Here is a 15,554-nt window from a genome sequence, read left to right as displayed (position 1 = left end):
TCAAGTAAGACACATAAGAACAAAAATTTTATCATATCACTTATATGACTAGAAATAGGAAATTAGCAGAGATAGAAAGAGGATTAGAGGTTACCACATTAGGGGAGAGTTAGTGGTGGGTAGGAAGGGATATATTTGTTAGTAAAAACCAAAATCCAAAACCAAACCAAAACTATATGTTGTAGATATTATTGCTTCCATACTTAAAATTGAGAAACTGAGTTCTAGGAGCAAAGTGGCTTTCCAAGGTCACACTGCTATTAAAATGGTAGAATCTAGAGTTCTGTCTGTGTTCACCCCAATCCCCAAATCCTCAATTTTCCTAGAACCCTCCAGGAAAATGGCAGAGGAGGAAAGGCAAACACAGTGAGGAGGAAAATGCCCCAGTGCATAAGAATGTAAAAACTAATTAGCCAAAGTAAGGGGCAACCAGATAGAAACCATTAAGGACTCATAAAGGAGTAAAAGGAAAGTTCTCATTGAAAAGAAACCTAAAAACTGATAGAAAAAATGATCATGAGCACAGGCAGTAAACACCCCCAAATATGAAATAATATTTCTTAAGAAATTATGCAGAAAGCAATCAAAGTAAAAGATGGGAATTAAGCTGGGGGTGGGTGTAGAAAACTTTAAGATTGATGTAGAAAATTTGTTTTCTGTTATTTCATGTAAAGTTCTTGTTAAGTTGATTGGAGAATCAAGAAAGAACCTTTGCTAAAATCTCAATTCAGCTCTGACATTAATTGTATTTAATCTTTGAATAAGGGAATCTAATATTAAAATTTTAGACATTCTCTCACCTCTCAGAGTGATTCCTTAAATCTAAAGTTGAGCCAGTGTTGTGAGTCAAAACACAGGGAACCTGACCTCTGCACTCAATGACCAGGAATTCAAAGAGAGAAAGAGTTATTGCAGTTGCACAAAGCAGGAGAACAGGAGATAAAAAACTCAAATCTGTTCTCCCTGAATTGGAGAAACTTTGGGTTTTCATGAAACTCAAACAAAGGGAGTTGGGGATAGTGATTTGGGGATGGTAGGAGATATTAGTTGATTTGTTCAATTGGAATTGTGTAAGCATGGCCCCAGCAGCTGCTCTTTGGAATAAACAAAAGCTGGCTGGGGTGAGCATGAGTTACAGGTTACAAACTCTCTCACAAATTTCTTAATTAACATCCATTAGGAACAGACACAGTCTGGCTGGGGTAATATATGAAGTTGTAAATAGTTCAATCCATATAAGATAATAAGTAATGAGGCTAATTTAAATGGTTGTAAATCTCTTAAGTAACATGGGCTAACAAGTAAAAAGACTAAATTAAACAAAGTGGGCCAACAAGGGCTATTAAGATTTGACAAAATCCAGATGGGGCATTGTATTAGTCAGGGTTCTCTGGGTGAAAATAACCATCATGAGATATCTGTAAATACAAGATTTTATAAAAGTGTCCCATGGAACTGTGGGGATGCAGGAGTCCAAATTCCATAGGACAGACTGCAAACTGGCAATTCCAATGATGAATTCCCCACGAGAAGCTACCTGGCCAAAGTAGAGATGAAAATTCTCTCTTCTGACAGCTGAAATCTTCACTTCTCCAGTTAAAACCTCCAATTTTGTGGAACAAATGTCTCTCCTGGCAGAAGATACTCCCCTTAGCTGATTGTCAATCTAATCAGCCATAGATGCAAGCAACTTACTGATGACTTAAGTCCCCAAAACAACCTTGGAGTAGAGCCAGGCCAATGCTTGCTTGACCAGACAACTAGGCATCATTACCTGGCCAAGTTGACAATTGAACCTAACCATCCCAGGCATGTATGATACCATTATATAAGCAAGACCACATGCAAGTTAACCTCTTACTGTCCAATTTTATGCAGTTAGAAAACAACATCAGCATTGAAGAAAAAAATCAAGTTACAACAGTTACAGGTATTTGCCTTTAGCTACTGCAGAAGGCTAAAGTACTGATATTTGCCTCTAGTTACATGTCTCTAGCTACTTTAAACAGCTAATATACCTTAAGTCTGTCAGTTATTTGTTAATTCTCAATACCTGTTTGAATTCACTGGTTTTATTTGTAAATTCCTCAATCTAGAGGGATGTTTGAGGACAGTTTTGATATCCTCAGGGTGATAAGGGATGTATTTAGGAATGTGAGGAATGGAATTGTTTTGCTTGTATTTGAAGATACTTGTGAGTTCCTTGTTGTTCTTGGAGGGACTGGCTCCCTTGAGTTTCAATGATCAATCAATATAGGAATACTCAGGAGGCTTTTGGTCCCTGAAAAATAACTTAATAAGTAAGTTCAAATAAAAGAAGTAGAAAGATTATTATTAGTGGACTTATAGGTGAATATAACAGTGTCACATTGGGGAAATAACTTTTCATAGATTCCTAGATAGAGCTGGGGATGTTAATTTTATATATCTGGCTGAGAATTGCATAAGGGTAACCTCCAGAAATACCTCCCTACTCTATTTGAAATTTCTAAGGCATTTTTTGATTAAGATCTCTCTATGAAAGCATTGCAGGTTAGTATTTGGCATTAGTCCCATGGTGTGAGGGATGCTCCCTCCTGGGAGTCATGTCCCACATAGGGGGTCAGGTAATGAGTTTATTTGCAGAGTTAGGCTTAGAGTGAGAGGCCATATTGAGTAACAATAACATTTCTAGAAGTGTCTTTTGGGTATTAATTAAAATTAGGCTTAGTTTTTCTTTAAAGAAATAAGGTTTATAAGGGAAGATTCAAGATTGAGGGCTTGACTCATTAGCATATTTCTTATTAGGCAGGGTTTGTATTTTAGAGTTTTAATAGATCTCCCTGTTATAAGTGCAGATGAGGATAATTTACATTTTACAAAAGGAGTAGATTTGAGATTTAGACTTTACAAAGGTTTTTGATTATGCTGGGGAGGTTTAATAGTTCTGTGCTTTCCTTCCCCAGTCCCTTAAGGGACCTTAAAACATTTTCTGGCCACCAGTGCTGCCTGCTTCCCAGTTGCTGCCACCTCTTCAGCTATGCTTTCCATGCATGACCTGCTCACCACCCTGGTGGACCAGCAGCAGCTCCAGCTCTTGCCCCTTAAGGGGCTCAGCCTGGCAGACAAGAAGAACATGCCCCTGGCCCTCAGCAGCACCCATATCCTGGCCAGCAAGACAGACTGGGAGATCTTCCATGAGTCCACCAAGCTGGAGAAAACTAGGGTTCTTGCCCCCAGCTTGGAGGATGAGCCACTCCTGAGAGAAAATCCCCACCATTTTGTCATATTTCCTATCAAACACCATGATATTTGGCAGATGTACAAGAAAGCTGAGGCTTCCTTTTTTACAGCTGAGGAGGTGGATCTTTCCAAGGACATTCAGCACTGGGGAGCCCTGAAGCCTGAGGAGAGATATTTTATATCACATGTTCTAGCTTTCTTTGCAGCAAGTGATGGCATAGTAAATGAAAACTTCCTGGAGTGATTTAGCCAAGAAGTTCAGATTACAGAAACCCACTGTTTCTATGGCTTCCAAATTTCCATGGAAAGCATACACTCCAAAATGTATAGTGTCCTTATTGACACTTATGTTAAAGTTTCCAAAGAAAGGGAATTTCTCTTCAATGCAATTGAATTGATGCTTTGCATAAAGAAGAAGGCAGACTGAGCCTTGCATTGGATTGGGGAAAAAGAAACTACCTGTGGAGAATGTGCCATAGCTTTTGAAGTGGTAGAAGGAATCTTCTTTTCTGGCTCTTTTGTATCCATCTTCCGGCTCAAGAAATGAGGACTGATGCCTGGCCCCCCATTTTCCAATAAACTTAGCAGAGATGAGGGTGTTCACTGTGACTTTGCCTGCCTCATGTTCAAGCACCTGCTTCACAAACCTTCAGAACAGAGAGTAAAAACATAATTATCAATGTTGTTAGGATAGAACAGGAGTTGCTTATGGTGGCCTTGCTTGTCAAGCTGATTGTAATGAATTGCACTCTAATAAATCAGTACACTGAATTTATGGCAGACAGACTTATGCTGGAACTGGGTTTCAGTAAGGTTTTCAGAGTGGAGAATCCCTTTGACATTATGGAGAATATTTTGCTGGAAGGGAAGACAAATTTCTTTGAGAAGAGAGTAGGCAAGTATCAAAGAATGGGAGTGATGTCAAATTCAACAAAAAACTGCTTTCCTTTGGATGCTGATTTCTAAATGAACTGCAGATGTGTTCCTTATTTTGCTGATGTTTTTCTCTTCTCAGCAAAAAGAAAGAAAAAAGAAAAAACCCCAGCTGCTTGAAACATTATCAAACAGCTACACCATGAATTGACCCTAATAGGAATATTTGATGACATCTTTGAAACTGTATCACTACCTCAAATCTAGTCCTGTTAACAATACTAGTGGAGATGCCTAGAAAAAACGGATATCTAAGATAAAGGCTGGTAGGGTATTTTTGAAAGATTTTGTCAATGTTTGTTTTTTGCAAGAATGTTGGTTGTAGATGACTTAACTAGAGTTGCACCCAGAGCAGCCTTAGATTTTGAGGGAGGGCCCCTCAAGCTTGTTGGATCCAGTGGGCTTGAACCTTCAGTTACTACCACAAGGCAGTTGGAAAATGTCATCCTCACTGCTTCAGAGCAGATTTTAAAAAGTTTACTTATTGGATAAAGGTGGTGCTGAGGAGGGGGGCAAAGATGGTGGAGTGGTGAGGTGTAGGTTTTAGTTACTCCTCCAGGGCAGTAGGTAGAAAGCCAGGAACTGCATGGAACAGAAACCACAGAGTAATTTGACTTTGGGCATACTTCATACAACACTCATGTATGAACAGAACAGCCGATATCAGTGAAATCTGTAAGTTCACATGGCCAGGGTCCCTGTGCCCCTCCATGCCAGGCTCAGTCCCATGAAGGAGGGGCCATCTGTGATGGGAATGAGGAGGGAGAACTGCAGTTGCAGCTCTGACTGAAAACTCAGGTGGCTGATCAAAACTCCAATCATAGATAGGCAGAGACCACACACCAGAGAATCTGGGAGCAGGCAACCCAGTGGGAAGGAGATAGGGCTAGCAAAAATGGCAAAAAAACCCAAAATAAAAGGAGACTTTTTGGAGTTCTGGTGAACATAAAATGGAAAAGGGTAGGGCTCAGGCAGAGTCAGGTTCATATGCAAATCCAGATGGTGAGGTCCCTTGACTGAAAAGCTGAAGAGTCTGTTTCTCTGCTTTCTTGATTGTTCCTTAATGGCCCTAATCTCCCAGTCTCTTAGAATTTCAATATCACATTAGATATGCAAGGTAGGCCCTTCTTTTTTGATCCTTTTCTCTTTTTTGAAAACAATTACTCTAAGAAGCCCATTACAGAAAGACCCAAAGACTTGTAGTTTTAGCCCAGGCAAGAGCAGAGCTAAAATAGCTCTGAGAGGTAAAGCAATAAGTCTAGTGGCTGATAAAATTCACTAAATGCCACAATTCCCCAAGAAAAGGGGGCCATGTGATTACACCCATCTTCCTGGAGGGCTGGAAACACTCCCACCCAGCACCAGTACCACAGCCCAGAGCTGCCCTAAAGAACCCAGTGTGATGGGAAGTGTTTCCAGCAACACATCCACACACCACAACATAGGGTGTGGACAGTAGACTTTCACACACCTGCAGCTAATTGTCCCAGAGCCTGGAAGGCAGAGCTGTGTGAAAAGGGGGATATTAACATGCACCTTTCAGCCATCCTTTCAGCAGACTGGGAACACCCCTACACAGACCTGGAGCCCAGAACTTCCCTTGGGGGGCAATGCTCACCAATGACATAGCACAGTCTTCCCTCAGCAGGGGACCTAGGAGGGAATGGCTTGGAAGAGTGACCTACTTGCAAGTCCCAAGGACCATACAACAATACCAAGGATTTGTGGGTCAGTGGCAGAGACAAACTGTGGCCATACTGACCTGAAGGATTAGACTATTGCAACATCTTTAAATCTCCAGGAACACCAGGGAGATTTGATTATTAAAGCTGCCCTCCCTCCCTAACTGCTCAGACAAATGCCCAATATTCAGGGTGGGAAGCACCAACTACACATGAAAACTTGGTGCACCAGTTGGACCCCACAAGTCTCACACCCTCACTCACCACAAAGACAAAGTTGGGGAGAAATGGCTTGAGGGGAATAGGTGGCTCACCAGATGCCACCTGCTGGTTAGTTAAAGTGTACTCCACAAAGCTGTGGATCTGACAAATTGGAGATAAGTGTTTGAATCAGCCAACATATCCTAAAAGAACCCTATCAAGTTAATCAAATGCCAAGAGGCCAAAACCAACAGAAAATTTTAAAGCATATGAAAAAAACAGATCATATGGATAACCTAAACCAAAACACCAAAATCAAAAGATCAGGGGAGACATAGTACTTGGAGCAACTAATCAAAGAATAAAAGACAAACAATGAGAGCATGGCACAGGATATAAAAGACATGGAGACCCTAGAAGAGCATGAAGAAGAAATTGCAAGAGTAAATAAAAAAAAAGTTGATGTTATGAAAATAAAAGAAACTGTCAACCAAATTAAAAAGATTCTGTTTACTCATAGTACAAGACTAAAGAAAGGTGAACAGTGAATCAGTGACTTCCAGGATGACAATGAAAAATGAAAGAAAAAAAGAAATAATGGGGAAAAAATCAAAATGAACTTTGAGGATATGATAAATAATATAAAATGTCCAAAGATAAGACTCTGGTGTTCCACAAGGGGAAGAAAAGGGTAAAGGTCTTGGAATAGTATTCAAAGAAATTGTTGGGGAAAACCCCAAATCTTCTAAACACCGTAAATGCACAAATCATAAATGCCCAGCAAACTCCAAATAGAATAAATCCAAATAAACATACTGTGAGACATATTCTGATCAGAATATCAAATGCTGAAGAGAAGGAGCAAGTTCAGAAGGCACTAAGAGAAAAGCAATTCACCAATTATAAAGAAAACAGCATAAGACTAAGTGGTGACTAATCAGCAGCCACCATGGAGGTGAGAAGGCAGTGGCATGACATATTTAAAATTTTAAGAGAGAAAATTTGCCAACCAAGAAAGCTTCCAGCAAATCCCTCCTTCAAATTTGAGGGAGGCTTAAATTTTTTCACAAATGCTGAGAGGATTTGCTAACAGGAGACCTGCCCTACTTGAGTCACTAAAGGGAGCCCTACCGACAGAGACACAAACAAAGGAGAGAGAGACGGAGAAAGGTTCAGTACTAAAGAGATTCAGTAGGGGTACATTAGAGGACATTAAGAGAGAGAGGGAAAAATATATCTGACAAACATAAACCAAGGAAACAATGGCTGATTCAAGCAATGCCTTCATAGTAATAACATTGAATATAAATGGATGAAACCCCCAATAGAAAGATATAGTTTAGCAGAATGGAATAAAAAAATGAACCATCAATGTGTTGCATACAAGAGACTCATCTTAGACACAGGGACACAAAGAAATTGAAAGTGAAAGGATGGAAAAAACATTTCATGCAAGCTACAGCCAAATGAAAGCAGGAGTAGCAATATTAATCTCAGGTAAAATAGACTGCAAATGCAAGGATTTATGAGAGACAAAGAAGGCCACTATACATACGAATTAAAGGGGCAATTCAACAAGAAGCAATAATCATAAATGTTTATGCATCCAATCATGTTGCCACAAAATATGTGAGACAAACACTGGCAAAACTAAAGGAAGCAATTGATGTTTCCACAATAATTGTGGGAGAATTCAGCATATCACTTTCTCCTATAGATAGATCAACCAGACCGAAGACCAGCAAGGAAACTGAAAACCTAAATATTCTGATAAACGAATTGGATTTAACAGACATATATAGAACATTACATCCCAAATCACCAAGATACACATTCTTCTCTAATGCTCACAGAACTTTCTCCAGGATAGATCACATGCTGGGACATAAGACAAGCCTCAATAAATATATTAAAAAGTGAAATTATTCAAAGCACATTCTCTGACCACAATGGAATGCAATTGGAAGCCAATAAATATCAGAGACTTAGAAAATACAAAAATACCTGGAGGTTAGACAACATGCTCCTAAACAATCAGTGGGTAATGAAGAAATAGCAAGAGAAATTGCTAAATATATAGAGACAAATGAAAATGAGAACACAACATATCAAAACATATGGAATGCAGCAGAAGCCATACTGAGGGGGAAATTTATAGCACAAAATGCATACATCAAAAGGGAAGAAAGAGCTAAAATCAAAGAAATAATGAATTAAATTTACTTCAACTGGACATTATATTATTTCAAAAACACTATAAATGCCTTTACATTAAAATGTAATGCTACAAGGGACATGAACAAAAATTTGCACACCAGGTTTCATAGTGGCATTATTCACAATTGCAAAATGATGGAAACAACCTAAGTGTCCATCAACTGATGAGGGGATAAATAAACTATATATATATATATATATGAGGAAATATTATGCAGCTATAAGAAGAAATAAAGTCCTGAAGCATGCAACATGAAAGAAACCTTGAGGACTTTATGTTATGTGAAATAAACCAGACACAAAAGGACAAATAGTGTATGGTCTCACTAATATAAACTAATTAAAATGAGCAAATGTATGGAGTTGAAATCTAGAATATAAATTATCAGGAGATAGAACGTGGGTAGAGAATGGGGAGCTGAAGCATAACTTGAGCAGAATTTTTAAAAAAGTTGATTGTAAATGTTTGGAAATGGATAGAGGTGATGGTAGCGCATTACTGTGAGTGATTGACAGCACTGAATTATGGGTGTGATTGTGGTTGAAAGAGAAAGTTGAGGGTCATGTATATCACAAGAAGGAAAGCTAGAGGATAAAACACAGGACACTAAAAGTGAACCATGTTGTGAATGATGACTGGAGTTAATAGTAAAAATATAAGAATGTTTTTCCATGAACTAAAACAATTACATGGTGTTAATAAAAGGGTGGTATGTGGGAAAAAATATAACTAAGGCAAACTAAGGACTATCATTAACAGCAATATTGTAATATTCTTTCATCTATTGCAACAAATAAACAATACCAATGTTAGGTGTCAGTAATGGGGCTATAAGGGCATGGAATTTTTCTTTTTGGAGCAATGAATTGATTCTAGTGATGAATGCACAACTCTGTGAGTATATCAAAAGCCACTGATAGTACACTTTGGATGGATTGAATGGTATGTGAATAAAACTTTTATAAGGAAAAGAACTAATGTAGCAACTGAAGAAGCTAGAAAATGAACAGAAAACCAATCCTAAACCAAGTAGAAGAAAAGAAATAACAAGGATTAAAGCAGAAATAAATGACATAGAGAACAAAAAAAATAGAGACAATAAATAACACCAAAGTTGGTTCTTTGAGAAGATCAACAAGATTGACAAGTGCATAGCTAGACTGAAAAAATAAAAAAGAGGGAAGACTCGTTAAAAAAAATGAAAGAGAAAGATGACATTACTGTGGATCCTGAAGAAAATTAAAAAAATTACAAGAGGATACTATGAATTACTGCATGCAAACAAACTTGATAACATAGAGGAAATGGACAATTTTGTGGAAATATATGAGCAACCTAGACTCACCAGAGAAGAAATAGAAGACCACAACCAAGCAATCACAAGCAAAGAGATCCAGTCATCAAAAAGTTTCCCACAAATAAAAGCCCAGGGTCAGATGGCCTCACAGGGGAATTCTACCAAACTTTCCAAAAAAAACTGACACCAATCTTAAACCCTTTCAAAACATTGAAGAAAATGGAACACTACCTAATACACTTTATGAAGCTAATATTAATCTAATACCAAAACCAGGCAAAGAAGCTACAGAAAAGGAAAACTATAGGCCTATCTCCCTAATGAATATAGATGCAAAAATTCTCAAGAAAATACTTGCAAATTGAATCCAAAGACACATTAAAAAAATCATACACCATGACCAAGTGGGGTTCATTCCAGGCATGCAAGGATGGTTCAACATAAGAAAATCAATCAATGTAATACAACACATTAACAAATCAAAAGAGAAAAATCAAATGATCATCTCAATAGATGCTGAAAAAGCATTTGACAAAATTCAACATCCATTTTTGATAAAATCACTTCAAAAGGTAGGAATTGAAGGAAACTTCTCAATATGATAAAGAGCATATATGGAAATCCCACAGCCACCATAGTACTCAATGGTGAGAGACTGAGAGCCTTCCCTCTAAGATCAGGAATGAGACAAGGATGCCCGCTGTAACCACTATTATTCAACATTGTGCTAGAAGTGCTAGCCAGGGCAACTTGGCAAGACAAAGAAATAAAAGGCATCCAAAATGGATAGGAAGAAGTAGAGCTGTCATTATTTGCAGATGATATGATCTCATATCTGGAAAACGCTAAGAAACTGACAATACAGCTGCTAGATCTAATAAACAAATTCAGCAAAGTAGCAGGATACAAGATTAATGCACATAAGTCAGTAATGTTTCTATATGTTAGAAATGAACAAAGTGAAGAGACACTCAAGAAAAGGATTCCGTTTTCAATAGCAACCAAAATAATCAAGTACCTAGTAATAAACTTAACTAAAGATGTAAAAGACCTATACAAAGAAAACTACATGACTCTACTAAAAGAAATAGAAGGGGACCTTAAAAAGATGGAAAAATATTCTGTGTTCATGGTTAGGAAGACTAAATGTCATTAAGATGTCAATTCTACCCAAACTCATATACAGATTCAATGCAATCCCAATCAAAATTCCAACAATCTACTTTGCAGACTTGGAAAAGCTAGTTATCAAATTTATTTGGAAAGGGAAGTTGCCTTGAATTGCTAAAAACACTCTAAAATAGAAAAACAAAGTGGGAAGATTTACACTTCCTAACTTTAAAGCTTATTTTAAAGCCCTAGTAGTCAAAACAGCATGGTATTGGCCCACAGATAGACATATTGATCAATGGAATCAGATTGAAAATTCAGAAATAGACCCTTAGATCTATGGCTGAGTGATCTTTGATGAGGCCCCCAAACTCACTGAACTGGGACATAACAGTCTTTGCAACAAATGGGGCTGGGAGAGCTGGATATCCATATCCAAAAGAATGAAAGAGGACCCCTAACTCACACCCTACACAAAAATTAACTAAAAGTGAATCAAAGATCTCAATATAAAAGAAAGTACCATAAAACTCCTAGAAGGTAATGTATGGAAACATCTTCAAGACCTTGTATTAGGCAGCCACTTCCTAGACCTTACACCCAAAGCACAAGCAACAAAAGAAAAAGTAGATAAATGGGAACTCCTCAAGCTTAGAAGTTTCTGTACCTCAAAAGAATTTGTCAAAAAGGTGAACAGGCAACCAACTCAATGGGAAAAAAATTTTGGAAACCATGTATCTGACAAAAGACTGATGTCTTGCATATATAAAGAAATCCTACAACTCGATAACAATAGTACAGAGAACCCAATTATAAAATGAGCAAAAGACATGAAAAGACAGTTCTTTGAAGAGGAAATGCAAATGGCCAAGAAACATGAAAAAATGCTCAGCTTCACTAGGTATTAGAGAGACATAAATTAAGTCCATAATGAGATACCATCTCACACCAAATAGAATGGCTGCCATTAAACAAACAAGAAACTACAAATGTTGGAGAAGATATGGAGAAATTGGAACTCTTATTCATTATTGGTGGGGCTGCATAATGGTTCAGCCACTCTGGAAGTCAGTCTGGCAGTTCCTTAGAATACTAGACATAGAGTTACCCTTCAATCCAGCGATTGCACTTCTCAGTATATCCCTGGGAGACCTGAAAGCAGTGACATGAACAGATATCTGCACACCAGTGTTCATAGCAGCATTACTCACAATTGCCAAGAGATGAAAACAACCCAAATGTCCTTCAACACGTGAGTGGATTAAAAAAATGTGGTATATACACATGATGGAATACTACATGGCAGTAAGAAGGAATGATGTCATGAAACATGACAACATGGATGAACCTTGAAGAGATAATGTTGAGTGAAATAAGCCAGGCACAAAAAGAGAAATATTATATACTACCACTAATGTCAACATTGAAAAATGTAAAATAAATGGTTTATAATGTAGAATGCAGGGGAACTAGTGATAGAGAGCAATTAATGGAGGGGGAATGATCACTCAATAAGAACTGATAAGCTATGTGGGTAAAGTCAGCATTCTGAGAATGCCCAGAAATGACTATGGTTTGTTAATTTCTGATGGGTATGGTAGGAACAAGTTCACAGAAATGTTGCTATATTAGGTTATTTTCTTGGAGTAGAGTAGGAACATGTTGGAAGTAAAGTAGTTATTTTAGGTTTAGATGTCTTTTTCTTACTCCCTTGTTGTGTTATGTTGTTTGAAATGGTTTTTTACTGTATGTTTTTTCTTTCCTTTTTGATATAGTTAATTTTTTTAAAAAAGTTAATTTAGAAAAACAATGAAAAACATGCAGAGTCCCCTTGAGGAGCTTGTGGAGAATGCAGGGGTGTTGGGCTTCCCCACCTTGATGGTTTTGTTGTGCTCAGAGACATAGGGGAATGATGGTTTGATTGTCTAAGCCCTGTACCAAGGGACTTGCCCTTGGCAAGGCTGTTGCTGCATAGGATAGTCTAGGCCTCCCTATAATTTTGCCTAAGTGCCCCCTCCCAAATGCCTCTTCATTGCTCAGATGTGGCCATATTTCTGTAGCTAAGCCAACTTGACAGGAGAAATCACTTCCCTGCTCCCTACATGGGATCTGACACCCATGGGAGTTAATCTCCCTGGCAATGTGGAATATGACTCCTGGGAAGGAATCTAAACTGGCATAATGGGATAGAGGACTTCTTGACCAAAAGGGGAATGTGAAATGAAATGAAATAAGTTTCAGTGGCTGAGAGATTCCAAAAGGAGTTGAGAGGTCACTCTGGTGTGCACTCTTATGCACAACATAGACAACCCTTTTTAGGTTCTAATGAATTGGAATAGCTAGCAGTAAATACCTGAAACTGTCAAACTACAACCCAGAATCCATGAATCTTGAAGATGATTGCATAAAAATGTAGCTTATGAGGGGTGACAGTGTGATTGGGGAAGCCATATGGACCACACTCCCCTTTGTCCAGTGTATGGATGAATGAGTAGAAAAATGGGGGCAAGAAAAAGGCACCCAGTGTTCTTTTTTACTTTAATTGTTCTTTTTCACTTTAATTTTTATTCTTGTTATTTTTGTGTGTGTGGTAATGAAAATGTTCAAAAATTAATTTTGGTGATGAATGCCCAACTATGTAATGGTACTGTGAACAATTGAATTTATGCTTTGTATGACTGCATGGTATGTGAATATATCTCAATAAAACTGAATTTAAAAAGTTTATTTATTAGTTTCTGTATACAACTGGGACTTTATGTGCAAATAAACATTGTACTGTCAAGCCACAAGCCTAACACAGCTTAAGTTTTGGTGGTTTCTACAATGAATGCAAAGTATTTGTTCTGCCACTTAATGGGAGCTGATTCAAAGTTTACTAGGTGATCAAAGTTTAAACCTGTGTAGACTTGTTATTTCTAAGCTTTATTTTCTTTCATGAGTTGGAGTACTTTTTTTATCAATTTTAAAGTCAATACCATGCAGACCTAGATATTAGCCAGTCGATGCCACATAGAAGACAAGTTGTGTGTTGTATACTGTAGCATAGCTGGGTATGTTGAAGTAGAGTATCCTGGGATAAAAGAAAAGGTTTTAGATTTTTAAAGGGTCATCTTTCAGGAAAAACTTCTAACTTAAGTCATCAGGAGTGTAGGCATTGCTTTGGCTGACTGCTAGCGAGCTCAGTCTTAGTACCTGTCAAGGGCCATAACATTTGATTTATCAAATTTTATTTCCCCTGCCTTCTAGTTGGTATGAAATCATCCTCAAAGAGTCTGAGATGGGATCTAAGTTAATGTTGTAAATTCATTTTTCAAGTGATACTTGTTTGAAATGACCCATAGAAGGCCTTGTTCTTCAGTGGTAGTGCCAGAACTGAAGTTGGTTCTCTTAAGAGTTTTTTTATTAGAAATTTCCTACATGTAGCCTTTTACATTATATCTATAGTTTGTACTTGGAAATAATCACCGTTTTGTCTTATAGTCATGACTGACTGATTAGTCAGTGCCTAGTGATATCACTTCTAACATTTATCTAAATGTGATGCCAGCCTGATTTCTTAAACTTCAACAGAAATCTAGTGTTGCATGAGCTATTAATATATATTCCATTCAAATTTTTAATTTCAGAAGGAAGTATAAGCTAAACAGATATGGGTAATAGGGCTTATGTGTCAACCTGCCTTTATGTTTCATACAAAAAGCCAAGACATTACATGGAGAATGACACTCTCTTTATATTGACCCTTCAGCAGCATTTGTCAACTGAATGCATTGGCTGTTTGGCCATTGGCCTGTTCTGTTGTCAGTTTTCTTCAACACTTATTGTATAGTCTAGTCAGTCTTTTTATTCCTGTAATATGGGACTTTTCTATCTATCATATTGCTACCTAAAGTTAATAAATTGAAATTATGGCTCCCACACTTCAGCAACATAAAAATGAATAAACACTTTCCCTTGTGTTATCAGGTATAAGGGGGAATTTGGAATTGGATTTTAGGCTTCCACTTCTCATTAAATGTAATTTGAAAATTCTGCCAACTGAGATTCAGTTTCTAATCTATTGAAAGGAAAACAGTTTTTAGTGGAAAGCATTTTAAAGTCTCTTAAGATTGAATATGCACAAATGTTAAATAATTGAAATAAAATTGTCCTGCCAAAAAAGTATTTTTAAAATTTATGCCTAAAAACCTTTGAAATGCATCAGAATACCAAGATCTCATTCTTTACCCTACATTTCATGTTAAATAAAGTTAAGTTGGGTTGTTTAAATAAATTGATCAGACAGGCTAAATTAGATAGTGTGCCACATAAAAATTAGATTTTGGATAAAATAAACCTTTCCTCCTTGGTCTCACATAGAAATTAAAGTTTTAAAATACGTATTACCTTTTACCTTCTGTTCTGATTCACCTTAGTCCAAATGAGATCACTCTTATTTGTATTTTTAATTGAAGTCTAACCCTTTTTCAGTTTCTTCAATACTTGCTGCATGAGTTTTCTTTTAGAATTATTGCAGCTCTTTCGTTACTTCTAGAGCTGGGCAAATTTATCCCTGAGTCTTAGGTGTCATAAAGATATTTAAAGTTCCAGGGGCTTACTTGGTTGGTTACATTTAAAAAGTAAAGCATTTTAAATTTAGAAATAGCAACTAAGATTTAAGAACAAATGTGAATAGAGAGGAGTGGAAGCTAAGTAGTCCCCCTGGAACAACTACAAAAAAACAGAAACAACTAGTAAATAATCCAGAATAACTGCAGGGGGACAAACAAGACGATCCACTCATCATACACCAACCTGAATTGGGAGGAATGCCTGAGAACACAGCATAAAATCTGTAAGTAAAACCTGCGGATCCAAGTCTTGAGACCCCCTCCCCCATAGCCCAAGC

At 37.4% G+C, this 15,554-nt stretch overlaps 1 pseudogene; it reads left to right on the top strand.

Annotated features, from left to right (window-relative positions):
* The first annotated feature begins 3,019 nt into the window (after positions 1-3,019).
* LOC119505497 lies at positions 3,020-4,188 on the top strand (annotated as a pseudogene).
* The last annotated feature ends 11,366 nt before the right edge of the window (positions 4,189-15,554 follow it).

The sequence above is a fragment of the Choloepus didactylus genome, chromosome 10 (genome assembly GCF_015220235.1).
Source record: "Choloepus didactylus isolate mChoDid1 chromosome 10, mChoDid1.pri, whole genome shotgun sequence".
Lineage (NCBI taxonomy): Eukaryota > Metazoa > Chordata > Mammalia > Pilosa > Megalonychidae > Choloepus > Choloepus didactylus.
This window is presented reverse-complemented; position numbering and strand designations above follow the sequence as displayed.